Genomic DNA, 9,112 nt, shown 5'->3' with positions numbered 1-9,112 from the left:
GGTGAGCCTTAAGCATAAATATTTAATAGTGTTTAATAATCATGGCAGTCGAGAGCACACCCAGTTACACCGTAACGATGTCTGTGGAACCAGGTCGGTGTCTGCGGGCAAGTTTGTCGTACCGAGGGTCTCTAATCATTACGGCGATAGGTGTCTCCATAAACGCCTACCCTATATATTTAACAGCCTGCCCTCTGACATCAGACAGGAAGCCAACAAAGTTAAGTTTGGTAAAAAGCTGCGTAGTTACCTTGTAAACTGCATAAAATAATTATTAAGCATATAGATATAGAAGCGAATCTCATTGTAATATAAATATAAATATAAGAGAGTAGAGACTGCACGATCCCACAGTCAAACCGTGTAAACTGTTTTGTGGGACTCCGTATCTGTTTGAGATGTATCATTTTATGTTAATAATAAACAAATAAAAAATATTTGTTCGGATACTTACCTACAATGTATTTGTTTTCATCAACATCAGTTTTTTGAAAAAGTGATTATTTTTGGAAATAATCAATCCGAAAGAAAAATAATGTGTGTGTGTCGCAAAGCTAATAAAGACTTTATTATTATTATGGCGAATATGATAGGTCCAGGCGTTTCTGAGTTCAGTTCAGTTCAGTTCAAATATACTTTATTCATGTAGGCCTAGCAACAAGTACTTATGAATAGTAAGACATATAATTATCTTAAGCTAATTATCAGAGCAATTTATTGATGTTGTAAATATTATTCCATATATAATACTAATGAACATAATTCATAGATCAAATTTAATATTAAAAATTTCACAAAATATCGTCATACAAAAAAAAACAATTGTATAAAAAATACTAGTCTAGAATGTTTCTAGAATAAATTCTAAATGTCAAACAAATATAATAAAAAATAAAAACAACAAAGGAAGTCCATGCATTGGAATATCCATTTCATCATCATTATTCAAATATAATAAATAATTAATCATTTCCAGTCACAATTAATCCTACGTTGTTTTATCATTCATGTAGTAAAAGTTATTGCAAAAAGTCTTCCTTTCTTAGTAAAAAGACAAAGCTGCGCTGTGAAGCTCGATGGTACTCCGTTATGCTTGTAATGTACATGAATTACATGATACTTACTAATAGCGCCTGTTTAGCCTATTCTGAAAGAATGATACCTACGGTACTACGGAACCCTACAGTGAACATGGCCCGACATAATCTTAGCCGATTATTAGGGTTCCGTACCAAAACGGGACCCTATTACTAAGACTCCGCTGTCCGTCCGTCCGTCTGTCACCAGGCTGTATCACATGAACCGTGATAGCTAGACAGTTGAAATTTTCACAGATGATATATTTCTGTTGCCGCTATAACAACAAATACTAAAAAGTAAGGAACCCTCGGTGTGCGAGTCCGACTCGCACTTGTCCGGTTTTTATAATATCGTAGCCATCCAAAAATACGTGGAAAACTAGAAACATGGTAAAACGTTATTATAGTAGAATAATAAATATCGAAATACAATCTCCTTATACAGTACGTACAGAAAAAAACACATTTAAAATATATAGAAGAGTTAAAATTAATTGAACTAAAATAAATCTGTTGCTGTAAGTAGACCTACTTAGTCGTGTCCAGATAATTTTGGGCACTTAATTCCCGTAACCAATTCTGCTGATGAATGCCGTTATTAAACCCATTAAAAGAGACATAGGCTTTTCTTTAGAACAGAAGCAAAAAGGGTCTAATGAAAAATAAAAACACTTTTTAAATTTTGACTTCCAGCTTCTAGCAAAAAGGTTCAGATTTATTTTAGCCCCTTTTTCCTAACTTGGAGGTTTCCAATAAAATTAAAGACCTCTGGCTATTATTTAGCGCTATCGCTAATTGCTACGGACCCTTAATTGAGGTTCCGTATGCCCGGACACGTCTCAGACATCCTTTTAATTTTGGATTTTGGTCGACGAAACAATGGGTTCATAAATTGTCTTTCGATCATTTATTTTTTCAGAGAAATAAAAATGTTACGGTCCGATTCCAAGAATGATTAAGACACGTTTTTTTTTAAATTATTTATTTACAATAACAATATACATAATGGATATATACAGATGATTACTATAACTAGCTTATATCTAAAATAGGCCCTTGAGGCATTGTACCAAGGATGCTGGCGGAATTTGGCTGGAAAAAAAAATCCTCATTGTATCGCAATACTGATACGTTGTGCGAGGAAGCCGCCAGCTCTTCGGTCGCCAGTTACGTAAACCAGATGTTTCGCGATTTCTCCAAAAAACTAGTGCGCCCTGGGACCCCATGGACCTAGAGTTTCAGATCTAGACACGTTTTAGATCTTGGAAAGATCTTTAAAAGATCGATAACTAAACGACATGTCAAAATTGATGTTTATTTCGATTCCGCTGCACGCTGTGATCCCAATAAGATCTATCTACGATATTTATAACGTCAAAGTGACATTGGTTGCCCGAATCGAGCTGCTTCTGTCAATTATACGACATACAAACGATATCTAAATGACAACTTATCTAAACCAGAACTTATCGTTATCGTATCTCATTCTTCGAATCGAGCCGTTACTCAATAGGTACATATTTTACGTCCCGATATATTGTTTGTCTATCTCTCTCTATAGTATAGGTACGTATAGGAGTGTTGTGAAGTGCTGGTGGCCTAGCGGTAAGAGCGCGCGACTTGCAATCCGGAGGTCGCGAGATCAAACCACGGCTTACCTATACCAATGAGTTTTTCGGAACTTATGTACGGAATATCATTTGATACTTACCAGTCGCTTTTCGGTGAAGGAAAACATCGTGGGGATACCGGACTAATCCCAATAAGGCCTACGCCAATTCTTGGGATTAATTGCTAAGCGAACCCCAGGCTCCCATGAGCCGTGGTAAAATGCTGGAACAAACGCGAAGAGGAAGAAGAAGTCGTGTAGGAGTGTTGTGATGAAATACGGGCTGATTCTTTACGTCAAAAATTAGATCTACCTAGATTGCGATACAACGAGGAATAATTTTTTTTGCCTGTAATCATCTGTATATATCCATTTTGTATATTGTTATTGTATACGATATGGGACGGATCCTTCCATATCAAAAGCGACGTTTCTCTAGATCTAATTTTTGATGTATATTAAAATTATAATCAGGCCGATAGTCAGCGCCTTAAAATTCTTTATGATGTAGAATGTAAGACTAATTCATCATGTTCCGTCCACTTAAAATATAGGTGGAGAGATACGACACACCAAAAGCCATATATAAACATGAAATACTCGTGTTTGTCAATAAATACCTGTTTACCGTTCACGTACTGAGTATCTGCTTGTATGTGTGATTTCATTATGTTATCTATTACTATTAGAGCGGGAGAAGTGAAGTACCTTACCTAAACATATTTGGGTACTCGTCAAGAGCCCTATCCTTCTTCGATAAAAGAAGTAAGTACCTAGATAACAGTTTGAAATAAAAGATAATGATGACATATTGTTAACGGTATCTCTGGTTTTCCAAAACTATTTTAAACTACAATAGGTATTCGACTCGGGTACATATATGTAGGTTCTTCTTCAGTCTAAAGTACTGAGAAAAAATGTAAACTAAATGTTCAGCGCAAAATTTTGTAGAGATGCCCCGAATAGTAGTTATGACCGAATACTGACTACCGAATATTCGGCCCCTCTCTTGGCCGAAACGCCGAATATTTGGCGACCGAATTTTGAGTCTCATTTATTATGAAAACTGTTCACCAATGAAGCACAACGTTTGCTAAGATTTAAGTTTTGTTGCTCAGAACTAGTAAATGTAGTTTTAGAGTTAATCAAATCGAAGCCACGATAAAAATAAAATTATTTGTAAAAGATAAATTCTACAAAAAAGGTTTTCATACTTAACAACTTTGAAAGAATACATTTCAAATATTAAATGTAGTGATCTGCGGTTATTTTTATTATGTATTATTTCAATGTATTTTTTTTCTTTCTACTTCTATTTTGTATAAATGTGTATTTCTCTCGTTTGATTTTGTATTATCTGTTTTTTTTTGTCATTTTATTAATTGTATTTCCTGTGTGTATTGTGGCAAATAAATAAACGGATTATCTATCTATCATGTAATATTTCTTTTTCGGTATATAGATATTCGGTATTTGACCGAATAGTAATCACTATTCGTTCGAATATCGATTATTCGGCAAAGTAGCCAAACACGCCGAATAGTTGCCAAATATTTGTGGCATCTCTAAAAAATTGCTTTAGTTTCCCGTAACTTTTCGATGTCTACCGCAAAAATGCGGACTATTTAAGCAAACTTACAATAAAATATGTATGATTGTAATAGTTCAAAATACCTACTCGTATTGCTTATTTGATTCCTCTACAATAACAAATAGTTGTGACAACAAATCTAAATCGTTAAAGTAATACAAGCCCAAACTATGAACTGAGTCTTGAACTTGAAATTAAAACAAAGCATAACGATCTACTTTTAGAAATTATGAGTTCATAGTTCAGACAAAAGCGTAGGTATTGTGTCTAATACATGTGCCCCAATGTTCAGCATGGGATGCCGCGTGAGATGTCACGTTGCAAATCGCATTGGTTGTTGTTCGAACTTGTCTACCTTGTCACACATAAAAGCCGTAACAGACATCGGAAAACACGTTCAATATTGTAGGTACCGTATTCTGACGAAATATGGCCCAAATTTAAACTGGGATTTCGATGAATGTTAAGACTATATGCGTGATACACGTGGGCATTACTCTAATTTTAGAACAAGAGTTAAGAATTGCTTAACCAAAATAGAATAAAGTTAGACCAAGATAAATCTGCAACGATTTTGATATCACACGCAGTGCAAGTGTAATTAACTTCATAAAAGATTGACGTTTAAAATAACATGAATTTAGAGCTGTTAATCATTCGTCTTAATCTGTCATAGTGACTTAATCATTTGTAAGAAAGGGATAAAACATAAATTACCTAATTGAGGCTTGTATAATTTAATGAATAAGGGGGTAAGACTTTAAGAATTATTGGACCAAACAGAAACGTATCTGGTACACTTAAGTATATTTGCGAAATACTTAATTGCGTAAAATTATAACAAGCCGAGTAAATAAGAGGAAGCTATTTATAATACGTTAAATACATAATAATAATTGTGCAATTCAATATCCTCAGATAATCTGCCTTTTCGTTACACCACCTTGCATAACCAAACAATGCATCCTAAATCTGTGCCTAATTTCCAAAAAGACTTTTATCCACATTCATTAACACACGATTTTACTCCTTATAGTTACAGTCTTACATTATAAAATGGAATGAGCATTCACGTCCACTTTTAGCACTGTTATAAGACTTATAAGTCTTCCCTTCGATCACTATCACAGTTTACCAAACAAAAGATATAGATAAGGGTTCGGATTGACTTCTTTTGACACCAAAATACAAGGACGAGAGTATTGTCGGTATTATATTCTTGTAAAAGGCTTTGTAGTCTTGTTTCGTGGGAGACGGCGCAAAATGAGAGGATTACTTTTATTATAGCGGGGATTTTTAAGAGAACATGTTATCAGCAGGGCAGGCATAATATATTTTTTACTACACCAGCTCGAAAAGGCTCTCTTTTTACCTGAACAAATATTTGAGGGATTCGAACCCAGGACCATCGGCTTCATAAGCAGGGTCACTACCCACTAGGCCAGACCTGTAGTGTATTTTTTTGAAGATAAAATTTATCTTCCCAAGGTTTTAAGTTTTTGTGATGAATAACACAACATTCTGCAGGACTCGTTCCAGTCTGGCCAAGCAGTCGTATCACTAAAAAGTTTCTCGCTTACGCAGATTTTAAGTTCTAAGGTTTGGATCTGCATCTATAATGATTTGAGGAGTTCCCTCAATTACTCAAGGAACTCATAAACAAAGCAAATTCTTAACAAAATGTTCTTAGAACGTTACTTGCTTAACAAGCTTATCAAAGAAAACAAATCGCCAAAGGTGAAATACGAGTCATTGACGAGTTCCGTTCCGGACTTCATCAGCAGTTCGCTTCACCAAATGGCACTTGATTTGAGGTGTTGGCGACTTGCAATTCGGAGGTCGTGGGTTCCAACCCCGACTCGTACCAATGACTTCTTCGGAACTTATGTACAAATATCATTTGATATTTACCAATCGCTTTTCGGTGAAGGGAACCGGACTACGAGTAATCCCAATAAGGCTTAGTTTACCCTCTGGGTTGGAACGTCAGATGGCAGTCGCTTTCGTAAAAACTAGTGGATTTAGTTACCAAGCGGACCCCAGGCTCCCATGAGCCGTGAGCCACAAAATGCGAGGAAGTTGATGGTTAATGTCACGCTCAAAATACACTCCATGGCTCGCTGCCAAACCTTGAGTTTATATATATATATATTACAAACCTATAGTATAGTAAACACCCCTATAATGGAACAGGCACCACTAACGGGATGGTATAGACAAGTCCTGTAAAACAAGTATTTACCATCAGTTTTTAATCACTGGCAACATTTTACCATGAACAAGAGATGCTTAAGTTTAATTTTTCATTGATATTTGTTAGTTTGAAAGTTAATGACGCCATACATCCCGTGACTGGAGCAAAAAACCATCGTTTTAATTGGTTAATAATGATGAAACCAATTATATGGGACATTCAACTTTTAAATCATATAGTGGTAGAAATTTTACAGATAGATAAAAAAAAAGATAAAAAATATGTTTATTGCACAAGAAAGGACACAGAAAAAGTATACAGCGGTTGTTTTTAAGAGTTGGTGCATAACTAGATTGACAACAGAGTTTCCAGGAGTCCCCGCACTAGGCTAGGCCTGTATCGCGGGAGACCAGAAGTACATATAAATGTCATGCAAGTCAACGAAAAACGAAAATTTATTTTTATATAATAAATATGACATTCATTCAATTCAGATGTCCGTGAAATATCAAAAATACTCCAAATTTTCTCTTAAATGTTCCATGATTGGTGCCATTAAAGACTACTTAGGCGACCGATTTCGAGTTTGACTACCTACTCCAAGAAAGATTGTAAGGGGTTGACTTCTTTTGACATAGGATTACAAGGTCGAGTGTATTGTTGGCACATCTTTTGTAAAAAACATTTTTGTAGTCCTGTGTCGTTGGAGACGATGCGGTATGAGCGGCTTACTTTTATACCTCTAGGATTTTTTGAGAAGCCAGTACCCCTAGTGTAAATTTGATCGACATCATAACGTGACGAACGCGTTTGCGTTAAGTCTCATTTTGTATAGGATTTTGAGTTTCCAAAACGTCCCGCTTGGCGCGCTCTTTCTAAATCCAATACAAAATGAGACTAAACGCAAACGCGTACGTCACGTTTCGAAATCGAATTTATTTACACTAGGGGTACTGGACTTATTTTTCAATAATGGATATATACAGAGGATTACTATAACTAGCTTAAATCTAAAATAGGCCCTTGAGGCATTGTACCAAGGATGCTGACGTTCCTCGTTGTATCGCAACGATCACTTATATTTTTGTATCTGGATGGTGTCATTTGCTTTCATTCGCGGGTCCATTTCGCTCGCATTTATTCATGCGAAATTTTTGACCCGGGTACGTCCTTAAACTACGTCCAAAAGAGAGGTATGGGCATTGTGAATGTCATCTCGCTTTGTGTGGTAGGGCACAGCCAGTGGATGTCATTCCAGATCTAGAGCAGAGCCCAACTGGGGAAGTACCTCTACCTTACAGAAAACAGCAGCCAAATAACACTAGACTCATAGTGTTGTGTTCCTGCCGGTGAGTAAGGTTGCCAGAGCTCAATGAAGAGGGCGGGTTTAGGGTCGGCAACGCGCATGTAACTCCTCTGGAGTTGCAGGCGTACATAGGCTACGGAGACTGCTTACCATCAGGCGGGCCGTATGCTTGTTTGCCACCGACGTAGTATAAAAAAAATGCATGTATTTGTATCGCGAGCGACAAGCCAATTCAAATGTACATTAAAATCAGAATGATATTTGAATGTACCGACAAGTACGTTCAGTGTAAGTTCGAATTGGCCTGCGAGACTCACTCACATGACTTTTTGTTATCATTATTAATGATAACAAAAATACATCGTTTTCACACCAAAATTTAAGTTCGAATTGGCCTCCGCGTTTGATGGCCTAATGCGATGGTAAAAGAGTTTATAAGCGAAATTCTGGTGGAACGAATTTTGTATTAAACAGATACCACAATGCTTAGAAATGAACGAAATTTACTGAATCGGGCGAGACTCAAATTCAGTGAATTTCTCATTTATTTCTTATCATTATGTTGGGATCCTCCATTCCATTTCCATTCACTGTAAAAATCAGAAATGGAACTGAAAATCAGTTGGAGATTTATGATTTTTGTAAAAACCAGATATAAATGCCGATTTACAGTGCTGATTTTTGGTATGAAAACCTCTGGAACTATGAAATGGTGATTAAAAATAAAGCGATATGCAAATAAATAATTATTAAGAAATATTATGATATAAACTTACACAGATCGACTGACGGGCCGATTCGAACTTTAAGATACGTTAAACATTAGGTCTCAATACGATATAGATCGGATATGTCAGTCTCAAAAGTGGCATTTTTGTTTGAAGAAACGTTTGACATTGTACCCAATATTTGACGTGACTTCCGGTTCGAGCACCAACTTGATAGTCACGCCTCGTGATTAATTACATGATATATCGATCGGATATGTCCGTGTCAAAACGTTTCTTCAAACAAAAATGTCACTTTTGACACTGACATAAGAGTAGATAACAAAAAAAAGTAAAAAAAAATGTTTTCCATCCGTACGCAATTTAACTAGGCAACCTATTTGAAATGTGAGTGTGGATATTATCTATCATTTATTTTTTATCACAAATAAATAACAGTTAGTGATATTCCTTATAACGTATCTTAGACCACAGCGCGGTCATTCTTAAAGGATTCACTTAATGACGTCACGTAATTACGGTCACGAAACACTATTCTGAACCTACGTCACAGTCACAGTCAAGAGAAAATTACAGTAATCTATAGGCGTAAGTTAAATGTAGAT

This window comes from Cydia pomonella, chromosome 6, assembly GCF_033807575.1.
Source record: "Cydia pomonella isolate Wapato2018A chromosome 6, ilCydPomo1, whole genome shotgun sequence".
In the NCBI taxonomy this organism is placed as follows: Eukaryota; Metazoa; Arthropoda; class Insecta; order Lepidoptera; family Tortricidae; genus Cydia; species Cydia pomonella.
Note: the sequence above shows the minus strand (reverse complement) of the source record.